The sequence below is a fragment of the Pantherophis guttatus genome, chromosome 7 (genome assembly GCF_059756535.1).
Source record: "Pantherophis guttatus breed Tessera chromosome 7, ASM5975653v1, whole genome shotgun sequence".
NCBI lineage: Eukaryota > Metazoa > Chordata > Lepidosauria > Squamata > Colubridae > Pantherophis > Pantherophis guttatus.
Genome location: NC_142069.1, coordinates 10,813,484 through 10,838,561, shown reverse-complemented (window position 1 = coordinate 10,838,561; position 25,078 = coordinate 10,813,484). Strand labels below are relative to the sequence as shown.

Sequence of the window (25,078 nt, the reverse complement as noted above, 5' to 3'; positions counted from 1 at the left end):
GCTTCCTTGACTGACCAATATCATGAGAATCCAAGCAAATTTACTGCTTTCACTTCTCAGTGTGAATTAACCACTTCCTTGATACCAGCTGACTTCCAGCAACCCAACTTTCCGGCGATTTATAATTTAGGGAGCTAGAAAATGGGAATCCCCCCCCTCCTCTTCTGATTCAGTACTGCTCAGAGTTAGACAACTATGCAAATTTTGTGGCAGGCCTGAGAGCTGATTTTGAGAATCTTGTCAAGCAACTGACTACCAACTGCGAAGTCTATTCCTAGGTCCAGCATTTTGAGTAATATTGCTCAACTTCGGCAACTTTAGGATGCGTGGACTTCAACTCCAGCTGGGGAATTCTGCGAGTTGATGTTCACACACCTTAGAGTTGCTAAGGTTGATAAATTGAGGTAGTCCTCAGTTTACAACAGTTTGAATGACGGTTTGAAGTTGCAACGGCACTGAAATAAAGTGACCGATGACCATTTTTCACACTTATAGCCGCTGCAACTTCCCCATGGTCACGTGATCAAAATTCAGAGGCTCGGCAAACTGACTCTCATTTATGACGGTTGCAATGTTCCGGGGTCATGTGATCCATTTTCGCGACCTTCTGATAAGCAAAGTCAATGGGGAAGCCAGATTCACTTAACAGCCGTGTTAGTAACTTAACAACTCCAGTGATTCCGTTAACAAGTGTGGCAAGAATGGTTGTAAAATGGGGCAAAGTATATCTAATAAATGCCTTGCTTACCAACAGAAATTTTGGGCTTAATTGTGGTCGTAGGTCGAGGACTACCTGTATTGATTTGAAGGCTTACTTGACCAATCCAAAAATGAACTATGAGATGAAATATTCATTAAGGTTCTCCAGAGATTTTAACAACGTTAATCCAGCTCTGCTAAGACATTGATGGAATAAATTATGGCGGGGTAACATTCGGAAATGAAAGGACAATTATTCCCTTTCTTTTCATTCGCCTCCCTTTCTCTTACCCACATCTTTGATTTTATACAGGTAGTCCTTGAGTTATGATCACAATGGAGCCTTCCCATTACAGTTGTAAGCTCTGATTCTGGTAAACCCATGTGACTGACCCTTATTTATGACATTTTTTGGAGTGGTCCTTGAGCAAATGCTGCAGCTCTTTAGTGAACTAATAGTTTGTTATGCACAGGTTTTGTCGAAAACAGGAATAGAATAGAATAGAATAGAATAGAATAGAATAGAATAGAATAGAATAGAATAGAATAGAATGGAACAGAACAGAATAGAATAGAATAGAAAATATGGAATAGAGTAGAGTAGAATGGAATGGAATGGAATAAAAAATATGGAATGGAATGGAATGGAATGGAATAGAATAGAAAATATGGAATAGAACAGAACAGAACAGAATAGAAAATATGGAATGGAGTAAAAAATATGGGATGGAATGGAATAGAATGGAATGGAATGGAATAGAATAGAAAATATGGAATAGACTAGACTAGACTAGAAAATAGAATAGAAGAGAGGAGGGGAGGAGAGGAGAGGAGAGAAAAGAGAAGAGAAGAGAAGAGAAGAGAAGAGAAGAGAAGAGAAGAGAAGAGAAGAGAAGAGAAGAGTTTATTGGCCAGGTGTGATTGGACACGCAAGGAGTTTGTCTCTGGTGCATAATATCTCAGTGTACATACAATCAACAAGTGATAAATCATGATTATAATCATAATGGATCATAAGATACAGCACTCAGTGATCATCACAAGATACTAAATAAAAACAATCAGCATAAATCAGAAGCCACAAACAACAGAGGGATAATCATGAGATAATACAGGAAATAAAAGATGCTAAATAGGATGCTGGTTTTCAGCAAAACCGATGTAAAACAGGGTCACGTGATGCCACAAATAGTCATATATGTTGGCTGGTTGCCGAGGTGCTGAAGTGGGGTCATGTGCTTGGGGGTGTGTGTGCAGGGAGCAGGGCGCGGCCGTTTTAGGATTACCTGTATTTTTCCCCAAAAGTGTTTGGAATGTACTTGTTATAAACTCACAAACCTCGTGTTCATAAGGATGAGGGGGACCTGTGCTTTGATTTCCCCTAAAGGTTTTTGGACCCCTTATTAAATTCTGCCATTTACCTGAAATGCGTCTATGGGCTGCGCTGATGTGTTTGGAAAGGCGGAAATAGACCTGCACCCCCACCCCAACTGATGTGACTGCACAATCAATCTTACGCCTAGATTCCTGTAAAACACAATTATCCAATGTCACGGGTAGAGATAGTCTGTCTGAAGGAATTAATTAATTAGACCTCATTGAAAAACTTTATTTGACCCTCTTTCTTCCTCTGCGTTCTTCTGTTTCTTTTGTCAAGAGGAAGGACATGATATCCCCAATCAATCCTCTGACCTTTGACCTCTAGCTTCCATCGCACTGAAATTACAGATTTGGGACATGTCAATTCCTTTCCTTACAAAGATGCTTAAGCGAAGGTTTCCAATATCCTCCTCCCCACTCCTGTTTTAGAAACTTCCTTCCTTTGCTCCTGGTGTAAATCCTTGATTTACGATCATAATTGAGCCCAACATTTCCATTTGCTAAGCGAGACCGTTGTTAAGTGAGTTTTGCCCCATTTTTACAACCTTTCTTGCCACGGTTATTAAGAAAATCCCTTGCAGTTATTACGTTAGGAATCCAGTTGACTTTGCTTGTCAGAAAATCGCCAGAGGAGATCTTGTAACTCCCGGGACACTTGCAACCGTCGTAAATATGAGCCGGTTGCTAAGTGCCTGAATTTTGATCATGTGACCATGGGGATGATGTAAACCAGGGGTGAAATGCTCCCGGTTCGGACCGGATCTCCCGATCCGGTAGCGATGGAGGCGAGTGGTTCAGAGAACCGGTAGCAAAAATCCCTGCCCTCCCCCTATTGCCCAGCTGAGCCGTGCGATCATCAGAGGTTTTTTTTTTTTTTTTTTTTAAAGCATTTTTTCTACAACCTCTTTGGCCGAAAAAATGCTTTTAAAAGTTTTTTAAAAAAAGCCTCTGATGATCGCGCGGCTCAGCTGGGATCGTCAGAGGCTTTTAAAAGCATTTTTTCTACAACCTCTTCGGCCAAAGAGGTTATAGAAAAAAATGTTTTTAAAAGGAAAAAAAGCCTCTGCCGATCAGGCAAGTCAGCTGGGATCGTCAGAGGCTTTAAAAAAAAAAGCCTCTGCCAATCAGGCAAGTCAGCTGGGATCGTCAGAGGCTTTTAAAAGCATTTTTTCTACAACCTCTTCGGCCAAAGAGGTTATAGAAAAAAATGTTTTTAAAAGGAAAAAAAAGCCTCTGCCGATCAGGCAAGTCAGCTGGGATCGTCAGAGGCTTTAAAAGCATTTTTTTACAACCTCTTCAGCCGAAGAGGTTGTAGAAAAAATGGTTTTAAAAGTAAAAAAAAAAAAAAAAGTTGGCCATGCCCACTCAGTCATATTACCCCCACCACCACCAAGCCACGCCCACAGAACTGGTAGTAACAAGTTTTACATTTCACCACTGCTGTAAACGATCATGGGAAAAACAATCATAAGTCACTTTTTTCAGTGCTGTTGTAGCTCCGAACGGTCACTAAATGAACTGTTCTAACTTGATGTCTACCTGTACTTATGTCTCAATATTGGTGGATGGGAGGAAGAATTCGAGATGGAACGTATATTGGACCCTTGGTGTAGACGAGGCATGTCAAACTCGATTTCATTGAGGGCCGTATCAGAGTTGGTGTTTGATCTCGGGGGGCTGGGTGGGTGTGGCCGGGTGGGCGTGGCTCGCTCAACGTCACTCATGTCAGCTCGATGTCACTCCCTTTCGGCCGCGACATCCAGGGGTGAAATCTACTTACCTTCCCTACCGTTTTGGAAGTGTACATGTGCGCGCGCATGTCACGTGCGCACTTGGACCCTCTGTGCATGCGCAAATCCTTCTGCGCATGCACAGAGGGTAAAAAACAGGCTACTTCCTGGTTAAAACCAGGAAGTAACGGCGTCCGGGCGGGTGGGCGGAGCCTTGTGCTGCCCTCCGCCACTACCGGTTTACCTGAACTGGTGCGAACCGGTAGCATTTTACCCCTGGCGATGGCCTCCTGCAGTCCTTTGCCAGCGAAAAGAGAGCTCGCAGGGGCTGCGTGCAAGCTCCGTTTTCACTGGCAGAGGGCTGCAGGAGGCCATTGCAGCCGAAAATGGAGCCTGGGAGGGGCTGCATGTGGCCCTCCCAAGCTCTGTTTTCTCTGGCAGAGGCAACGCGGGCTGGTCCTTTACTGTTTCCAGGGCGGCTCCACGGGCCAGATCTAAGCACCCCGGATGCGACCCGCGGGCCTTGCGTTTGACACCCCTGGTGTAGACAAGGCAGATTTGACTCATCATAAGGGCTACTCAACTGATGGTTTTTAAGAGGTGACCGATCACATTCACCACCCGGTGGTCTTCCGGGTGTGCTTCAAGGTATTGGTTACCATCTTTAGAGCGCTCCATGGCTTAGGACCTGAGTGTCTACGAGACCGCCTTCTGCCACTGGTAGCCTCCCACCGGCCAGTACGCTCCCACAGAGAGGGGCTCCTCAGGGTGCCGTCGGTCAAACAATGTCAACTGGCGGCAGGGCCGGATTTAGATTGAAAGAGGCCCTAGGCTATTCCACTTATGAGGCCCTTTCACCAGTGGTGGGATTCAATATTTAACAACAGGTTCTGTGGGCGTGGTTAGTTGGGGGTGTGGCTTAGTTGGGGGTGTGGCTTGGCGATCATGTGACTGGGTGGGCGTGGCTAGCTGGTCACGTGACTGTAGGCGTGGGTAGCTCGTCATGTGACCAGGTGGGCGTGGCTATGTGCATAGACTTTTTTCAGAGGGCTGAAAAAAGTCATTTCTGACTGGGCCTCGCACTTTTGACCGGTCCTCACACTTATGACCATCCTCACATTTATGCCCGTGCAGCTTTCTTAACAACCATGTCACTCATTTCACAACTGCTTCTCTTCACCATGGTGACAAGATAGGGCAAAAACGTAAAATGTGAGGACAGTCGTAAGTTCGAGGACTGGTCAAAAGTGCGAGGACCAGTCAGAAATAACTTTTTCAGCTCTCTGAGTAGTCCATATGCACAAAAGGACTACCCAGAGGGCTGAAAAAGTCATTTCTGACTGGGCCTCGCACTTTTGACCGGTCCTCACACTTATGACCATCCTCACATTTATGCCCGTGCAGCTTTCTTAACAACCATGTCACTCATTTCACAACTGCTTTTCTTCACCATGGTGACAAGATAGGGCAAAAACGTAAAATGTGAGGACAGTCGTAAGTTCGAGGACTGGTCAAAAGTGCAAGGACCAGTCAGAAATAACTTTTTCAGCCCTCTGAGTAGTCCATATGCATAAAAGGATACAGCAATAGAGAGGGATGAAGGAAGGGAAGGGAAATTAGAGTAGGAGAGAGAGGGAGGAAGAGAGAAGGAGAAGGAGAAAGGAAGAGGAAGTAGGGAGGAGAAGAAGAGGGGGAGGAAGAGAAAGTAAGAAGGAAAGAAAAGAGAGAGATGGTAGGTTTGAGGAGAAAGATTGCTATACAATAAAAAAGATGAAAGGGAAGAAAGCCAACCCCAAACAAATATAAAGATATTAAGATAAAGAATGAATTGTTAAACTTTAAAGAATAAAAGAGAACAAATATGAATAAATAACAATAATTAGAAACACACATACAAACATACAATGTATTTTCTTTGAACAGAGTATTTGGCCGGTTCACAAATTTAAACAGTGTTTAGTCATTTCAATTAAATTTACAATTTCTATATTTCCTTTTTGCCATATTTATTCCTCATCTATTTTTGTAAAAAACCAATATTACCCTCATCCTCATCTCTAATCTTAATCAAATTCAATTTTTCCCTTCTATTCTATATTATACCCCTTCCCATTGTCATCTATTTTTATATCCATCCTCACATTGGTTAATTATGTAATATTAGTTGTTTAATATAAATTCAACATTTTAATATAAATCAATTAGTTATATAACTACCTTTTTTCTATATTAATCAATATGAACATGAATATTCCAATTATTTCCATGCAATCCAATTTCTTACAAATCCATTAATTATATTTACCAATAATAATAAACCAAATAATTTCCCCCATATATTCCTCCAAACCACAACTTAACCATTTCTGCTTTCAGAAATATACAATTAATAGTATCTCAATTATTACAATTCCCTAGTTAAATACAGCTTTTTTTTCTTTTGTGTTTTAAAATCCTGAACTCTTCTCTTTTTCCCTAAATTTCCCATTGTCTGCACGTACCTTTTTTGGTGAGGAAAAAGAAAAGAATTCTGCCTGCCTAATTTTCCAACCTTGCAGCAACAGCAAAGCAGTTTCACTTTCGTTTCTCAGTATAGCTAGGGGAAAAAAAATCAGCACTCTTTGGAAGGAAGCAAAACAGCGGAGACAAATCAGCTGAGAGCCGGGAGGCCAATTAGCCTATGCTGAAGCTCCGGGGGCCAATAACATTACAAAAAATATACCGAACCCTTTGTTAAATTGCTGGCTCCCCCGCCCCTCGCCCACCACTATTTATTGGCAATAAATAGTGGTGCGGAGGGGCGGGGGAGCCAGCAATTTAACAAAGGGTTCGGCGGAGCCACCTAGAACCCCCAGAATCCCACCACTGTGTAGGCCCCTCTGGATCTTGAGGCCCTAGGCTGAAGCCTAGTTAGCCTATAGGAAAATCCGGCCCTGACTGGCGGCCCCCAGGGGGAGAGCCTTCTCTGTGGGGGCACCTGCCCTTTGGAATGAACTGCCCCCGGAGATACGAAGGATCCCGGATCTATGCACCTCAAAACTTTTCTATTCCAGCAAGCCGGGCTGGCGTAGCTCTTTTAATTGTTTTTAATTCGTTTTTTTTTAAAAAAAGGGTTTTTTTTTAATTAATATGGGCCAAAATTGTTTAATATACTTTTAAATTGTTTTAAATTTTATATTTTTATGTTTTTATTTCTGGCTGTACACCGCCCTGAGTCCTTCGGGAGAAAGGCGGTATATAAATTTAAATAATAAATAATAAAATAAATAAATTCCATCACTTCTCCTTCAACAGTTCCATATGTGGTACCTCACAACCCCAGGCTATCTGATTGGTCAAGCCAACAAGTTTCCCAGTCTTCTTAAATCTGATTGGGGAATTGTACGTTGAGTGGGAATCTGTGCTTGCCTCACCTAAATGTGATCGATGAAGATCTGGAATGGGATGTTCCTGAGTAAGAAAGCATTAAAAGGACTTCTTTTCCTGCTCTCCCAGGTCAGAGAGAGGGAGAGGCAGAGAAGTTTGAAAATGAAGAGCTCTCACAAGCCCCATCAAAGAAAATGAAGATGAAAGGAAAAACATTTTTTTAATTCAATGAATGCTCCAAAGCACCTGAGGGTAGGACAAGAAGTAAGAGGGGGAAGATCATTAAAGAGAGATCCAACCTAGAACTAAAGAGAAGTTTCCTGATAGTAAGAACAAATAATTGGTGGAACAGCTTGCCTCCAGAAGTTGTGGGTGCTCCATTACTGGAGGTTTTCAAGAAGAGGTTGAACTGCCATATGTCTGGAATAGTATGGGTTCTACTGCCATGAGCAGTAGAAATGGAGAAACGGCTTTGAAATGGAGATGAGCACTGCCTCCTAGAGTTGGGAACAACTAGCACATATTACGTTTACTTATAGGTAGATACAGTGTCTAACCTCTGTGGAATGCAGTGAACAGTCTACTGTGATATTTGAGGATTTATTCTTGTTGGCAAATAATTTTGGGCTCTAATTGAGATGCTTAGCAGTCTTCTGGCATGATTAGGCAAGAACTGAACTTAGAGTCTGGAGACCTGTGACGTAGCCCAGGTGTGGAGGCTGAGAAAATTGTTTTGGTCCATTGGCCCGGTTCACACAACATGGAAAGAGTGAGATTCCCATGACACAATGAACCACAAACTCTCCAAATAAAGTCAGGCTACTCCAGTGTGCTCTGCGAACGTGGCCCTTGTGTCATCTAGCAATGTGCCAATTTAGATATCTGGCTCCAAGTGTTCAGCAGCGGTAAATCATTTGGCGATCCCCATGTCTAAGATAGATTAAAGTATGCGTTTATTCTCAATGTCACAGATATGTTGAGACCAGTTTTGGTTTGAGAACGATCTTTTGTGTTGTTAACAGCATTTTTTTCCTCCGCAGGAATGCAGCTTATCGTGAACTCTTTATCTCGGATGTACAAACATTTTTTAACTGCTGAATTTCATAATCAGCATAATGTTGCTGTGCTAAATCCCTTCAAGACTGTCTGGACATTTCTTACTGTTGATCCTCCTTGGGTGGAAGCTGGATATTATCCATAATGGGCTCCATCTGGAGCTATCTAGATTCTTTAAATACCTTGGAAGATAGTTCCATTATTTAGATTAGGAAAGTAGTCCCCAAATTAGCTAGACAGGTAGTTCTCGACTTACAACAGTTCATTTAGTGACAGTTTGAAGTTACATCAGCACTGAAAAAGCGACTTATGACTGTTTTTCACATTTATGGCTGTTGTAGCATCTCCCCCTAAAATTCAGAAGCTTGACAACTGATTCATATTTATGACGGTGGCAGTATCATGGGGAGGGGTCGTGGCCGGCATCAGGTGATACGCTGTGGATTCTGGGGCTCCAGGAGAACACCGATATCCTAGCGGATTTTGGGGATCCCCAGGGATCATAGCTGTCTTGTGGAGACAGCGAAGAAAGAAGACGCTGGCTGGCATGGATAGGGAATAAGCAAAAACTGATTCATATTTATGACGGTTGCAGTATCACGGGGTCACATGATCCCCTTTTGTGACCTTCTGACAAACAGATTCAACGGGGAAGCCGGAGTCACTTAACAATCATGTTACTAATTTAACAACCGCAGTGATTCACTTACCGTCACAACTGTGGCAAGAAAGGTCATAAAATGGGTTAAAATTCACTTAACGAATGTTTCACTTAGCAACAGAAATTATGGACTCAGTTGTGGTTGTAAGCCAAAGACTACCTGTATTCTAGCAGTTGCAGTTTTTAAATGACATGTTAGAACCAAAGCTGGTACAGGGAATCCTCAACTTACAACAATTCATTTAATGACCGTTCGAAGTTACGACGTCACTGAAAAAAGTAACTTAGGACCATTTTTCACACTTACGACCTTTGTAGCATCCCCATGATCACGTGATCAAAATTCAAACACTTGGCAACTAGTTCATACTGATGACTGTTGCTGTGCGCCAAGGTCATATGACCCCCTTTTGCCACCTTTTGATGAGCAAAATCAATGGGGAAGCCCGAGTCACTTAACAACCATGTGACTAACTTATCAACTGTAGTGATTCACTTAACAACTGAGGCAAGAAAGGTTGTAAAATGGGGCAAAGGTCACTTAAATGTCTCACTTAACTACAGAAATTTTGGGCTCAATTGTGGCTGTAAATTGAGGACTATCTAGTGCTGGGTGGTGAAAATCTGATGTCTGGAGGTCAACGAGCCCAGGAGCAGCGTACCAAAAACCAGCTGGCTGGTGGGGAGGCGGGGCATCACAACACGGGTAGCTCTGCGAGAAAAGCAGCTGACATCCGGTGAGGTAAGAACGAGCCTACGGTGACGCAGGATCGCATTGCGGCTCTGCGCCGTAATGGACTCCAGGTGGAGGGGACTCCGTTTCCCCCATTGTGAAGAACGCTAAATTTCACTGTGCTGCGCAAGGCACTGCGAGAGCAGTGGGCAAGTCATGGAGGCAGCAACAGGAAATGTACAAGAGGCAGAATGCTGTTTCGTGCATTTTTTTAGTTCTACAAACAACTTTAGTCACAGCTGGGCTGGGGCGACGGCGCACGTGCCCACAGAGAAGGCTCTGATTGCCACCTCTGGTACATGTACTATAGGTTCACCATCACTGGTATAGAGAGTTTGGAAGAAACTAGCTTTAAATAAAGATAATGGCTGAAATAGAACAGACATAGTCAAAACTCTCAAGGATTTGATGTTCTTTTTAAAATAAGTTTTATTAAAAGTTTCACACCGAACATAAAAAGAAGCCCAAAGTAATAAAGACTAAAGGAAGCAAGGAAAGGGGGGAAAAAAAAAAGAAAGTGCAGAAAGAAAGAATAGAAAGAAATAGAAAGAAAAAGTTTTTTATTTTCTTTGCAGGAAATCCAAGTACAATGATAAAATTATCTCTTATTCGGTGGCTATTTAAAAAGCTCAATTTTTTTTCCATTATCCAGTTTTTCCCCCCTTAATCATCCAAACCATAAGCCATAATTACTTTTTTTTTGTATTTTGCTTCAACCAAAAAAAAACTATAAGGGGTTTCCAGTCAGCCATAAATGTGAATTTTCTTTTTCTCTGAACAAAAAGTTAATTTATCCATCTTCAGTTGCTCCAACGTGGTCAACAATCATTCTTCCATTCTGGGTAAGGATGTGATATTCTCACCTGAAAGTTCACTGGAACAAATATTGGGAATACAGGTATTCCTGTACTTACAATCATTCGTTTAGTGACTGTTTGAAGTAACAATGGCACTAAAAAAAGTGATTTATGACATTTTTTTCACATTTAATGACCATTGCAGCATTCCCACATGGTCATGTGATTTAAATTTGGGTGCTTGGCAATTGATGTGTATTTATGACGGTTGCGTTGTTCCATCGGTCATGTGACACCCCCCCCTTTTGCGACCCTCTGACAAGCAAAGTCAACGGGGATGCCAGATTCATTTAACAACCGGGTTACTAACTGAACGACGGCAGCGATTCATTTAACAACTGTGGTAAGAAAAAAAATGGGGCGAAAAGTCACTTAACAACAAAAGTCGCTTAGCAACAGAAATTTCCATTGTGGTTATAAGTTGAGGACTGCTTTCATTTTGATAGTAGGAAAGATTCTTCATGTTTTGGGCAAGGCATGTGGCTGCCCAGAGAGAAGCCTTCACTTAAGCATCGTTGTAAGGAAAAGAATTGACATGCCCCAAATCTCTAATTTCAGTGCGATTGAAGCCATAGACACATTTCAGGTAAATGGCAGAATTTAATAAGGGGTCCAAAAAGCAATATAGGCAAGATTTTGTCTTTCCTCTCAGGATTTTAGATGGACCCCTTTGCTTTTAAAATAGGTTAAAGGTAAAGGTTCCCCTCGCACATATGTGCTAGTTGTTCCCGACTCTAGGGGGCGGTGCTCATCTCCGTTTCAAAGCCAAAGAGCCAGCACTGTCCGAAGACGTCTCCGTAGTCATATGGCCAGCATGACTAAACGCCAAAGGTGCATGGAACGCTGTTCCCTTCCCACCAAAGGTGGTCCCTATTTTCCTACTTGCATTTTTTACATGCTTTCGAACTGCTAGGTTGGAAGAAGCTGGGACAAGTCATGGGAGCTCACCCCGTTACGCGGCACTGGGGATTCGAACCACTGAACTGCCGACCTTTCGATCGACAAGCTCAGCGTCTTAGCCACTGAGCCACCATGTCCCTCTTAAAATACGTTAAGCCTTTCTAAAATACGTTTATTCCTTTCTCTCTAGTTTCCATGTGTTTCTTGCCTCAGATCAGCTATTGTTGTTGGCAGTCCACAGCTGTGGTCGGAGAAGACTCTAGGAACAATGAAGAACAGTTGTGGAGGTTGAAGATTGGGAACAAGTCAGTTAGATTTGGCACATCAAGTTGGCCATTGTTTTCTTAGGGCAGGGGTCTCCAAACATGGCAACTTTAAGCCTTGTGGACTTCAACTCCCAAAATTCCCCACCCAGCAACTTTGGGAGTTGAAGTCCACAAGTCATGAAGTTGCCAAGTTTGGACACCCCTGTTTTAGTGGAAAAGGTTTTGGGCAGGTGCTTTGAGTGCAATGGTGGCTGTGGTTTTTTTTTTATTGTAGTGTGAATTTGAGGGTTGGCATTGAGTCGACACTGCTTTGGAGGGGTTGGCTGCCCCATTGCCTGATCCTAGAACCTCAGAGAACTTCAGGGGTGGTGGGGGAGAGCTGGTGCACCTCACATATCTTGGTCCCATGCCATGAATGGCTTCAAAGATAATAACCAACACCTTGAATTGGAGCTGAATTGAAAGCAAACTGGCACCTATTTCTCTGTTGCCACATTCCTCAAAGATTCATGGTGATTATGTTGGTATTCTTAGAATTTCTAACCAGCATGAGGCTGTCTTGTAGGGGTGTTTTTTCCCCCAAAAACTGGGTTTCGTTGCTTGTGTGAAGTTGGTTGTGTGTGTGTGTGAGGAAAAAGGAAGGAAGGAAGGAAGAAGGGGGAGGGGGAGGGTGGGAGGGAAAAGAAAGGAAAGAGAGAAGGAAAGGAGAAGAGAGGAGAGGAAAGAGAAGGAAAGGAGAGGAGAGGAAAGGAAAGAAACAAGGAGAGGAGAGGAGAGGAAAGAGAGAAGGAAAGGAGAGGAGAGGAAAGGGAAGGAAAGGAGAGGAAAGGAAAGGAACGAGATAAGGAAAGGAAAGGAGAGGAGAGGAGAGGAAAGAGAAGAAAAGGAAAGGAAAGGAGAGGAGAGAAAAGAGAGAAGGAGAGGAAAGGAGAGGAGATGAAAGGAAAGAGAAGAAAAGGAAAGGAAAGGAGAGGAGAGAAAAGAGAGAAGGAGAGGAAAGGAAAGAGAGAAGGAGAGGAGAGAGGAAAGAGAGAAGGAGGGGAGAGGAAAGGAAAGGAAAGGAAAGGAAAGGAAAGGAAAGGAAGAGTCTTGTTCCTTTGTAAATTGAATATGAAGATCTAAAGAAAGATTCAAAACATAAAGAGCTGAGTGTGGTGAAAAGCCTACGTAGAGCCCAGCTTTACTTCTTTATGGCTGTTGTGTTGCATTGTTCTCTGAAATGCAGAGATTTGGGGAGCAAGGAAAAAGAGTTTCTCTCTCTCGCACTCTCTCTCTCTCTCTCTCTCTCTCTCCCTCCCTCCCTCCCTCCCTTCCTCCCTCCCTTCCTCCCTCCCTCTCTCCCTCTCTCTCTTTTAAATGATGAGAGAAAAGAAATCTGGCTTGTTGAGTCACCACACCAGGCATTAAACAAAGCTAATTTTAAACAGGTCAGAGTTCACCCATTCCCTCTGGAATTTAGGAGTCTCATGCGTTAAGAGAAAAGGGTCAGAGTTGATGGCCTGCTACAATTTTTTGCATGCTTTCCCTCAAGAACCACCACCCAGTTTAGGATTAGCATGAGGTCGACGAGGCTGGCACTTCGGTGTCTGGGTTAAAAATGTTTTGAAGCAGCAAATATACACTCGGTATGGAAACGAGAATCCCTGGGAGCTTTCGTATTCAAAAATGTGTGAGCTCCGAGCAGGCACGGCGATGTAATTTAGGGCAATGCATGCTTCATAGCTTTGGAGAATATTGCTTCCTGTAAATGTTACTTCGGCGGAGGGGAGCAATTTGAGAAAAGATGCCATTCTTGTTTTACATTGGAAAAACTTAAGAATAAATAAAAGGAGGCTCCGGTCGGAGTGGGGAGCAGGAAGGAAGCGAACAGGCAGAAAAGTACAGGCAGACCTCACTCCCGAAGAGCGCCGGACGGGCTGCAGGTGATGGGAAGGAGCAGCATTGGTGGACAAAGGCAAAGAAAGTGGAAGGGAAGAGAAAGGACCACAGTAGGTAGGTATGCTCCGTGCTGGCCGTGAATATTTTTTCTCTGGGAAGGGGAGGCTGTTTAAATCACCTTAGCCTGTTGTGGACTTGGTGTGGGGGAAGCAGTTGACTGCCAATGACAAAAATGCAATTGGAGTGATGGAAAAGAGGGGAGGAAAACAGAGTTGTCCCAAACGGTGTTAGGCAATGAGTATTTTTTTAAACCAGATCCCAGGTTTTGAAATATATCCAAGACAATCTAGCTTTTTTGGTCTAGTTTAGCAAGAGATGTGGAATTGTGGAATTAATATCTACAAGTGTATATTGTGTGTTGATCTTAAGGAGTGGAACCAAAATGTCTGTCTGTCTGTCTGTCTGTCTGTCTGTCTGTCTTCCTCCCTCCTTCCTTCCCTCCCTCCCTCCCTTCCTTCCTTCCCTCTTTCTCTTTCTTTCTCTCCTCTGTCTGTCCATCCAGCCCTCTTTCTTTCTCTCTCTTTTTCTCCTTCCTTCCTTCCTCTCTTTCCTTCCTTCCCTCTTTCTCTTTCTTTCTTTTTCTCCTCCCTCCCTTCTCTCCCTCCCTCCTTCCCTCCTTCCTTCCTTTTTCTTTTTCTCTCCTCCCTCCCTTCCCTTCCTCCTTCCTTCCTTCCTTCCTTCCTTCCTTCCTTCCTTCCTTCCTTCCTTCCTTCCCAGTCCTATAAAGAGAAAAGTGCATTAAATGCAAAGAGCACAGTTCCCTTGTTTCTAATAATAACATGGAAATTATTTTAACATACCACTCCATTCCCTTTCACGGATACGTTACAAGTTGCCTCAACAAACAGGTAATTTGAAAGACTGAAGAGGAAAAGCAAAACCTTTCCTTGAGAGGCTTTAAGGTTGGTTTATGTTTAACCCGACGCCGTCCTTTAAGTGCATTATACACTCTATTGTATTGCTTTCGTGTTGTCTGCTTAAAACCTCTTCTGTTAAGGATAGGAAAGTTGCAAAGCCAACGAACTTGATGTATTGTTTTACTCAAGAGCGGAGGAAATTAGCCATGCTGTTTGCATTTTAAAAAAAATTAAATAATGGATAGAAAAAGCGTGATGACATCTAATCAATGATGACCTCCTGGGCACCTCTTTCAGATTCCTCCAAAGCATTTGGTGAATCTTTTCTAGAGTTAAATGTAGATCTTGAGTTGTCTTTTACTTGAGAGTCTCTTTTTCACGAACAATTCTGGTCGAATGGAGAGAGAGCAATCTTAAAACTTGGAATTTTGCAAAGTTTTGCAAATTTGCAGAAACCGAAACAGTTTCTGTACATCAAGCCTTTCAAAATATTCAGAAAAGTAGCCTTGAGAAGTAGCTGACCTTTTTGCTGGTAGATCTAAACAAATCTGCAACCCTGACCGCCGGCATTTGCTTCCCTTTTGCCAAGTCGTCTAAAAACACCTCTTGGATTGCATCTTAGCTGCTCATTTCTCTTTAAAATATTGTTATTTTGACGTGTACGTGGGTATACGGGTATATCTGTAATGTTTAAATTTTAATTTGGATTTATGTACTTTGCATAGTTGATTCTGAATGTAGCGGTGGCTATAGGAAAAAATACTGTAAAAACAACTTGAGTTTATAACATTTCAATTAAGCGAGCGGAGTACAGAAAACAAAAACGGAATGATTTATTTTAATGCAGAGTTTTGGTTTTGAATTAGAATTAATTCTGTACGTAAGAGAAAATTTCTCCTTCCCAACTTGTCAAGCCACTTACAGCCCTACCTTCTCAAATAACAACCCACTCAGTTGACCTCGCTTCCAAGTAAGCCCACTTTCATCTGAAGCCTATTCACGACAATTGCTGGAAAGGTTTCTGTTCTTTCTGTGCACTTCACTTATCAGGAGTGAATCTCACTAACTGGATTAATATGTTATGCTAACAATGTACAGTTTATTCTAATAACAGCTTGTTAAATAAGCCACAGCATCTGGATTCATGTATTATACTAAACCATATAGGGCAGTGATGGCTAACCTTTTTGATGTCGCGTGCCAAAAGCGGGGGGAGCGCAGCGAGGTCGCCCACATGTGTGCCCACACCCATAATTCAATGCGCCCCACCCCTGCGCATGCGCCCCCCCACTTTTAGCACATGATGGCACAGTGGGCCCGGTAGGCCTGTTTTTCACCCTCCCCAGGCTCTAGAGGCTTTCTAGGAGCCTGGGGAGGGCGAAAACGGCCTTCCCCAGTCCCCCGGAGGCCCTCCAGAGGCCGGAAACAGCCCATTTCCCAACTTCTGGTAGGACTGAAAGGCCCAAAAATCAGGCGGCCGGCGCACACATGTGCGCTGGAGCTGAGCTACGGCAACACTCGTGTGCCCACTGATACGGTTCCGTGTGCCACCTGTGGCACCCGTGTTATAGGTTCGCCATCATGGATATAGGGTCTCCTGCAGGCGGTTCCAACTCTGTTATTCTGTTATAAAACTGTGAACCTAGTTAATACATGAATAGAACATTCTGCTCAAGAATTGTTTTCTAGATAATAATTGTAGCTTTTATACGAGCCTTGGTGACGCAGCAGACTAAAGCACTGTTAAGTAGCACCAGCTGCCTGCAATTATTGCAAGTTCAAATCTCACCAGGCTCAAGGTTGACTCAGCCTTCCATCCTTTCGAGGTAGGTAAAATGAGGACCCGGTATAGAAAAGAACACTGCTGGGGGGGGGGGGGGCGAAAGCCCTACTAACCAGGTATATACAAAAGTATGAAGGCTATTGCTTAACGCATTGTAAGCCGCCCTGAGTCTCCGGAAAAGGGCGGCATATCAATCGAACCAATCAATCAATCAATCAATCAATCAATCAATCAATAAATAAATAAATAAATAAATATGTAATACAATACATGCACAGACAGACAGACAGACAGACAGACAGATAGATAGGACAGGACAGGACAGGACAGGACAGAAAAAATAAAATAGAATAATAAAATAAAATAAAATAAAATAAAATAAAATCAGAGTTGGAAGGGACCTTGGAGATATTCTAGCCAACCCTCTGCTTAGGCAGGAACCCCTATACCATTTCAGACAAATGGTTATCCAACATCTTCTTAAAAACTTCCAGTGTTGGAGAATTCACAACTTCTGGAAGTTTCTCCTTAGTTCTAGGTTGCTTCTCTCCTTGATTAGTTTCCACCCATTGCTCTCTCTCTGTGTCTGTGTGTGTGTGTGTGTGTGTTTGTGTGTGTGTGTACAAACACACACACACACACATACTGTCTGTCTGTCTGTCTGTCTGTTTACCTACCCACCCTGTTCCCCCCCCCCAAATAGATCCCCTGATAATAAGTCCAATCAGACTTTTGAGTGCATGGCAATAAGGCCAAGCACTTACTTCAGGGTTTAAAAAAATATAAGACAGGGTCTTCTTTTCGGGGAAACATGGTACCTACCTACCTACCTACCTACCTATTTCTCCCTCCCCCCCCCTCTCTCAATCTCTCTATCTCTATCTCTATCTCTCTATCTATCTATCTTTACAGTTGGTGCAAAATAACAGTCAGTCAATTTCTCTGTTGCACAGCAAAAATGAAACTCCGGTGATGCATCATTCCGCAGACATATGCCGATATACGGTAAAAGGCACCAACCTTCAAACCACATTTAATCAGGACTTTTATGCTGCTTAGAACAGCCACTGTTTTTTTAAGGGAGAGATTGATTAACCACCCCTCCTTTTTTTTTAAAAGGGCAGTAAGATGGACGAGGAGAGTTTCTTACAGCCTTGTTGGAGATGGGGTGTGTTTGTGGGGGGGGGGGGGGGCAGGGTTATGATCAGGATTGCTGGAACACTGCAAAGTATTAGGAGGCAGGCCAGAAGTGGGTTTCAGCAGGTTCTGACCAGTTCTGGAGAACCAGTAGCGGAAATTTTGAGTTGTTCGGAGAACCGGTAGTAAAAATTCTGACTGGCCCCATCCTCATCTATTCTCTGCTTCCCAAGTCCCAGCTGATCGGAAGGAAATGGGGATTTTGCAGTATCCTTCCCCTGGAGTGGGATGGAAATGGGGATTTTAAAGTATCCTTCTTCTGGAGTGGGGTGGGAATGGAGATTTTACAGTATCCTTCCCCTGCCATGCCCACCAAGCCATGCCATACCCACCACAGGGCCGGTAGTAAAAAATTTGAAACCACCACTGAGGCAGACTCCTGCCCCAAGGAATATAAAAATGAAAAATGGTCCCAGAAAAAAAAATTGGGAGAATAGATAGACAGTTCTTCGAGATTTAGGAAAAGCGATAGGGAATATGGCTTGGGTACAGGGTTTATTGATTGATTGATTGATTTATTTGTATCCCGCCTTTATTATTTTTACAATAACTCAAGGCAGCGAACATATCCAACATACCTTCCTCCTACTGTTTCCCCCATAACAACAATCCTGTGAGGTGAGTTTGGCAGAGACGGAGTGACTGGCCCAAAATCACCTAGTTGGCTTTCATGGCTAAGACAGAACTAGAACTCACAGCCTCCTGCTTTGTCGCCTGGTGCGACAAAGACTAAATTGGCTCCCTATAGTACAGTAACATAGTACAGGAATCTGTGGTTTTATTTGCAGATTTCATTTTTAAAGAGTGCACATTTAAGGGCCAAACTACCCTTGATTCATTTTTCTTGTTTTTTCATGCTTGCATCAATCTTTTTTTTTTTCCCTGGAAGGAAAGGTCAAAAGACTCAGGCGGATGGTGTACTGATGCCATTGTCTCGCAGCAGAGGAAAATATGACTTTCCATGACATTGGAAGTGCATTTGAAAAGGGGGCATTTGATGCCTGGAAACGATCCTAACCAAAGTGGAGCGTTTTACCTGTTCCTGGGTAGGCTCTGGATTAGTTATAATCAGGGTGGATTTGATTTAAATCGAGTTGATTTAAATCACAATTGAAATCATGATTTAAATCACTAGTAAAAAGACTTGATTTAAATCAACTCGATTTAAATTATTTATTTATTTATTTATTTATTTATTTATTTATTTATTTATTTATTTATTTATTTATTTATTAGATTTTTATACCGCCCCCTCTCCCAAAGGACTCGGGAGTCATAATTTTTAAAGAGCAGCTGTCATCTCTGCTACTCCTTTGACCCGCTGTTGACTCACCGATAGTCCCAGTGTTGCAGAATATACAGCCTCGTGCTACATAACTAAGCTCCATTTCATGCTGAATAAACTAAATTATTTATGTATCGTAAATAGAAAACTATCTTACGATAGATTTTTACCCCAAAAGTTTTTTTATTAAAATAAATTCGATAAAAATCAAAAAAATCCGATTTAAATCAAAAAAATCTGATTTAAATCAAAAAAATCTGATTTTTTTGATTTTTTAAAAAAAAATTGTTGATTTTTATCCACCCTGGTTATAATCTGAGATTTGCAGATTTACTGCTGTCCTTATCTGGGAGGAGGGAGGGGGGAAGCAATTTCTATATCAGTCTAAGGCAGAATTATTCAGGTTTGGCAGCTTTGAGATATTGGACTTCAACTCCCAGAATTCCATGGTGCTAAGGAATTCTGGGAGTTGGCTGAGGAATTCTGGGAGTTGAAATGCACAGATCGTTTTCACTTTTTTTAAAAAAAAAATAAAGATTTTCTTCAATCGTTCATAAAAATAATTAAAAAAGGAGTTTACACATCTTAAAATGGGTAAGGTTAAGAAACCCTGTTCTAAGGGAACTGGGTTGATTGGCAGTTGCCTTTTCTGTCATTTATACTCTTTGCAAATTTAAACAAGTGTGGACTTCAACTACCAGTGAGTATGGATGGCTGTGGAAGTCTGGGAGTTGAAGTCCACTCATCTTAAAATGGCTTAAGGTTGAACAACATTGCTGTTTCTCAACTAAGTTTGCCATTGAGCTTGGCTACCTGAGCATGTGGTGTAGTATGTTGATTGTTGTTGGCAGTTCTTAGTACACCTAGGTTTCTGTTTATGTTGACCTACACTTATATCTCTTTCTGTGGGATGTGTTTTGCCTTTTGTTTGTTTTGTATAGAAATTGCTGTGAGCTGCCCAGGGTCATGTATTTGAAGTGGTTGACGATATAAATTGATTGATTGAATGAATGAATAAATAAATGAGTGAATGATTGAATGAAAGATCTTCTTTGATGTCCTTCAAAGCCAATACAATGCAAAGGGAGGAAAAAATATGTACGACAGGATAATTAATATATAATGAGTGTGTGTGTGTATGTATATATAGATACAGATCTATAGCTCTACAGATTTACAGATCTCTCTCTCTCTCTCTCCTCCCCTCCCTATCTATCTATCTATGTGATAATTAAGGAAGATTGTTGGGGGCAATATGCTGACTCTGTAAACTGCTTAGAGAGGGCTGTAAACTGGTATATAAATCTAATTTATATAAGGCACTAAGAGCCTTGGTGGTGCAGAGGACTAAAGTGCTGTTAAGTAGTACTTAGCTGCCAGCTGCCTGCAATTACTGCAAGTTCAAATCTCACCAGGCTCAAGGTTGACTCAGCCTTCCATCCTTCCGAAGTAGGTAAAATGAGGACCCGGATTGTGGGGGCAATAAGCTGACATTGTATAAAAAGAACACTGCTTAGGGGCCCCCGAAAACCCTACTAAGCAGGTATATACAAAAGTATGAAGGCTATTGCTTAACACATTGTAAGCTGCCCTGAGTCTCCAGAGAAGGGCGGCATATAAATCGAACCAATAAATAAATAAATAAATAATTGCTATTACTAAGAGCTATCTATCTATCTATCTATCTATCTATCTATCTATCTATCTATCATCTATCATCTATCTATCTATCTATCTGATAATTAAGCCAGGGCTACCAGGTCTCATCTACAAAATATGTTCAAGTAGTATATATCACAGGTGGTCATACTTCGAGAGCTGTATGCAACGAAATTTCATTTTAATGTATGCTGATTAGTGTACATTCAAAGTGACAATAAAGTTATTCTAATATGGAAGACCATGGATGATAGCAAAGAAATATATTTTATAACTCCTTATTACTATCTGAGACTTTGTGGAATTTTGCTGGCTAGATCCGGTAGCCCTGTTCGAAGAAAACTTTATATAAATAGATAATTGCAACTTGGCTTGTTCCGTTAGTAGAAGATAGTTTAATCCGGAGCAACCCGGGTGAGCTCCCTTACCTGATCTATCTCTAGAGGATTTATGGCTGATTGATCTATAAAGCATTTATGGCTGATTTGTCTACGCAGCATAACATGGACTCCTTCCCTGACATTCTGGTTCTCTGCATCTTAATGAGAGGAGGGCATAGATGTATATTTATACTTAAAACTCACAACTTCTGGAATGACAGCTTTGGAAACTAAGATTGCTTGAAGTCTGCGATGCTGAGGCATGAAAGTTGCGATATCACCAGAGACCTCTTCAAGAGAAGTGATTCATAACTTGCAAATTACTAGTTTATTTATAGCTCCGAACAGGTTTGTTATGTTCAAGGAGCTGCGGAACGGGAGGAAGACTTTGATTCTAATCGGCTTGGTTGAGTTTGTGTTGTGTTGAGGGCAGGGGTGGGCTTCAAAAATTTTAGCAAGGGGTTCTCTGCCCGGTTGCTGGGTGGGCGTGGCCATAGTGTGCATGGCCTAGTTGGCCTCCTGCACCATGGCGGAGGGGGGGCGTTTTGGCCCTCCCCGGGCTTCAGAGGCTTTCCTCTAGCCTCCAGGAGGGCGAAAACAGCCTCCCCAGGCTCCGGAGGCCCTCTGGAGGCCAGAAACGAGCCCGTTTCCGACCTTCCCAAACTTCTGGTAGGCCTGTTTTTCACTCTCCCCGAGCCTCCGTGCATGTCCTGCACTTATCTGCATACAAAATGGGCCGCGTGGGGCAGTGGTGGGTTTCAAAATTTTTTACTACCGCTTCTGTGGGCGTGGCTTGGTGAGCGTGGCAGGGGAAGGATGCTGTAAAATCTCCATTTCCTCCCGATCAGCTGGGACTCGGGAGGCAGAGAATAGATGGGGACGGGGCCTGTCAGAATTTTTACTACCGGTTCTCCTAACTACTCAAAATTTCTGCTACAAAAAATTATCTGCTACAACGTCTTACCTGTCAATGACTACTTCAGCTTCCACTGCAATAATACACGAGCACACAATAGATACAAACTCAAGGTAAACCACTCCAAACTCGCTTGCAGAAAATACGACTTCAGCAACAGAGTGGTCAATGCCTGGAATGCACTACCCAATTCTGTGGTTTCTTCCCCAAACCCCCAAAACTTTAACCTTAGACTGTCTACTGTTGACCTCACCCCATTCCTAAGAGGTCTGAAAGGGGCGTGCATAAGCGCACCAACGTGCCTACCGTCCCTATCCTACTGCCCCCATTTATTCGTACCCATTTCCAGTATTCATATCCATGTTTTATACTTATTCCTGCTAACTCGTATATGTTTGACAAACCCAAAAAATAAATAAAATAAATAAATTGTATGGCTTCCTATCTTGTGCCAATTCTCAGAGAAGGCTACTTAAGATAGGGCTAAATGAGAAAATGCAGCCTAAGATTAAATAAAGTTATATAGTCAGTTTGGTGTAGAGGCTAGAAACCCGGTGCGACTGGGTTCACAGAGACTATGAGTTTTAATTTTGCTTTAGCCATGAAAGCTTGATGGGTGTCTTTAGCCCAATCACCAGGAGACTGGGAGTTCTAGTTCCATCGTAGGCAGGAAAGCTGGATGGATGGTTTTGGCTCAGTCGCTGTCTCTCAGTCCAGCCCACCTCATTGGGTTGTTGTGGGGAAAATAGGAAGAGGAAGGAGCATTATACTGTATATGTTCACCACCTTAAGCTACGTATAAAGTAATAAAGGCAGGGGGGAGGGGAAATTCAAATTAATAAAATGGCAGCTGTGTGAATGAGTTTGAAAAGCATACGCTACAAAGAGAGGTCTTGAAACAAGACCAGGTAAGGATATGTTTAAATTGCCGCAGCTTGTTTTCATCTCAGTCCTCTCTATGCAAATACGGAGTGTGTAGGAGAAAAACCACACAACCTAGGGTGACCACAGAGAAGTGGGAGCATCCATCCGAAGCGTCGCAATTGAATTTCATCTGGTTTGTCCATATTTATCATTTGATTTTTTAAAAGATTCGCAGCTGTTAATTGGAAAGTGCGTGAGACTTTCCTCTTATATTCCAATTTCCTGAAAGTTTTGTTTCTGAGGGAAAAAGTCTCCAGGTACTTTACATTTCTTTTCAAATATATTTTGGCACCGATCGTTGCATTTTATGGCTGGAAGAGAGGAACTTAGGTAGATGCCAGAAACACCCGGATTTCTTTTATCACGTAGGACAGTGTTTCTCAACCTCCGCCATTTTAAGAGGCGTGGACTTCAACTCCCAGAATTCCCCAGCCAGCTGTTGTGGCTCCGTTATCTGAGCCTGTGTCATGGGCAGGAGAGGACTCCGAGAGTGAAGGAGAGGAGTTGGCAAGGCCTCCCTCTCCAGGACCCTCCTCTCTGGCAATGCCTTCGGTGTCCACCGAAGGGCAAGAGATAGGGCCGGGGCCAAGCACATCCACGCAGCCACAGATGGACAGTGATGAGGGTAATGAGTCTTGGCTGGAGCCATGCCAGCGTCGCAGAGATAAGCGTGCGCAACAGAAGAAAAGGCGTGCCTGAGATTAGGCTGAGTCACTGGACCACACCCCACAGGATATAAATGGGAGTGTGGTGGCCAGACAAACCTTGTGACGAACAAAGCTGAAAGCTTCCACGCCATTCTGCATTGCTGGACTTTTTGCTATAGACTTTGCTGGACTATCTCTGGACTTGATTAACTCCGTAATTATTGAGCTGTTTCTTTTGATGCATCAGAAGTGGGGAGAAGTTATCTCTCCTCTTCGTAAATAATAAACTCTTGGCAGTCAGCCACTAGGTTGTTGCCAAGTTCCGTTATCATAAGGAAAAGGATTTTGCCGACTGGTTTGGTCTTTAACTCTTGAACGTCTGTTGGTGTGTGTGGGTGTGGTTGGGGACAGAACACCAGCATAGAATTCTGGGAATTGAAGTCCACGCCTCTTTAAATGGCTGAGTTTGAAAAACACTGGCATAGGATGATATAAAAATCAGACAGTGGGGCAGGGAAGGAGGTGGCTTGTTGTTGACTCCACAAAGTTTTAAGTTTAAGGGAAAGCACAGATATTTACATTAATGCATTCTCTTTGCTGCTGTGAATGTCTCAGGTGGCACCTTGTGTTGCCGTGGTAGGAAACGTTGCCCGAGGCCATTCACAATGAAACGGTGATAACTACTGAAGTGTCACTTGTTCCTTATGATACACAATACCAAGTACAACAAAGTTAGAAATATATACCTTAATGAAAGAATCAAAGCCCAGGCTTAAAGAAATACATGCAGGAGTATCCACAACAAATTTCCAAAAAAGTCTAACAGCCTTTTTGGAAAAAAGTCTTAACAGCCATGACTGAGTGATCAAAATGCCCATTTTTTTTAAAATGTGCACCAAAACATGAAGCGTTTTGATGACACCACACTGTGGCTACCATGTTGCTTTCTTTGATTATGGATTACAGATACCGTGTTTGGTTTTTAAAAGTCACACAGGATGAATTTCTGGCTTCTGAGCTGGCTGCAGACTGCAAAGATGTTGGATTAGGCCTTCAGTCTTTTTTGGAGGGGTTAGCCTCTGATGCCCTGTGTGCCTCTGTTGCTTTGGGTCAAAACCACAACTATTCCTACTAATGGCAATGTTGTTGTTCAGTTGCTAAGTTGTGTCCATCTCTTGTCAACTTTATTTATTTATTTATTTATTTATTTATTTATTTATTTATTTATTTATTTATTTATTTATTTATTATATTTCTATGCCGCCCACTCTCCGAGGACTCTGGGCGTCTTACAACAATCGACATTATACTAAATAGCATATTGCCCCCAACAATCTGGGTCCTCATTGTACCCACCTCAGAAGGATGGAAGGCTGAGTCAACCTTGAGCCGGTGAGATTTGATCTGCTGATCTGCTGAACTAGCAGTCAGCTGAAGTAGCTGCAGTACAGCACTCTAACCACTGCGCCACCTTGCAGTGCGGCACCTATGGACCGTAGCATGCCAGGCCCCCAAGCCCTCTGCTAAGTCCCACTTATTGTCATCCTTATTATGATTATTCTGTTGCTTTGAATGTAGAGAGAGCTTTTGCACTGGAGACAAATTCCTTGTGTGTCTAACCACACTTGGCCAATAAAGTATTCTATTCTATTTTGTCCAAATTCATGTTCATTGCGTGGATGACACTGTCTAACCGTCTCATCCTCTGCCCTCCTTCTGCCTTCCATCTTTCCCAACATCAGAGCATTTTCCAAGGAGTTCTGCAGTGGTGGGAGTCACATTTTGTTACTATCGGTTCATTGCGCGTGCATGCACTCGCTTTGTGCATGTGCGTGCCTGGTTCG

At 42.6% G+C, this 25,078-nt stretch overlaps 1 protein-coding gene across 3 annotated transcripts in view; it reads left to right on the top strand.

Moving 5' to 3' along the window:
- The window catches only part of SOX5 (SRY-box transcription factor 5), a 1,038,733-nt gene that overhangs the window by 33,888 nt on the left and 979,767 nt on the right, over nt 1-25,078 (top strand). The window contains exon 1 of one of the 3 annotated variants that reach the window (XM_087873006.1): nt 13,205-13,640. The exons of the other annotated variants lie outside the window; for them this stretch is intronic. The gene's annotated coding sequence lies outside the window, so the exon portion shown is untranslated. Of the gene's footprint in view, nt 1-13,204; nt 13,641-25,078 lie in introns of those variants that run through there. 3 annotated transcript variants of the gene reach the window in all.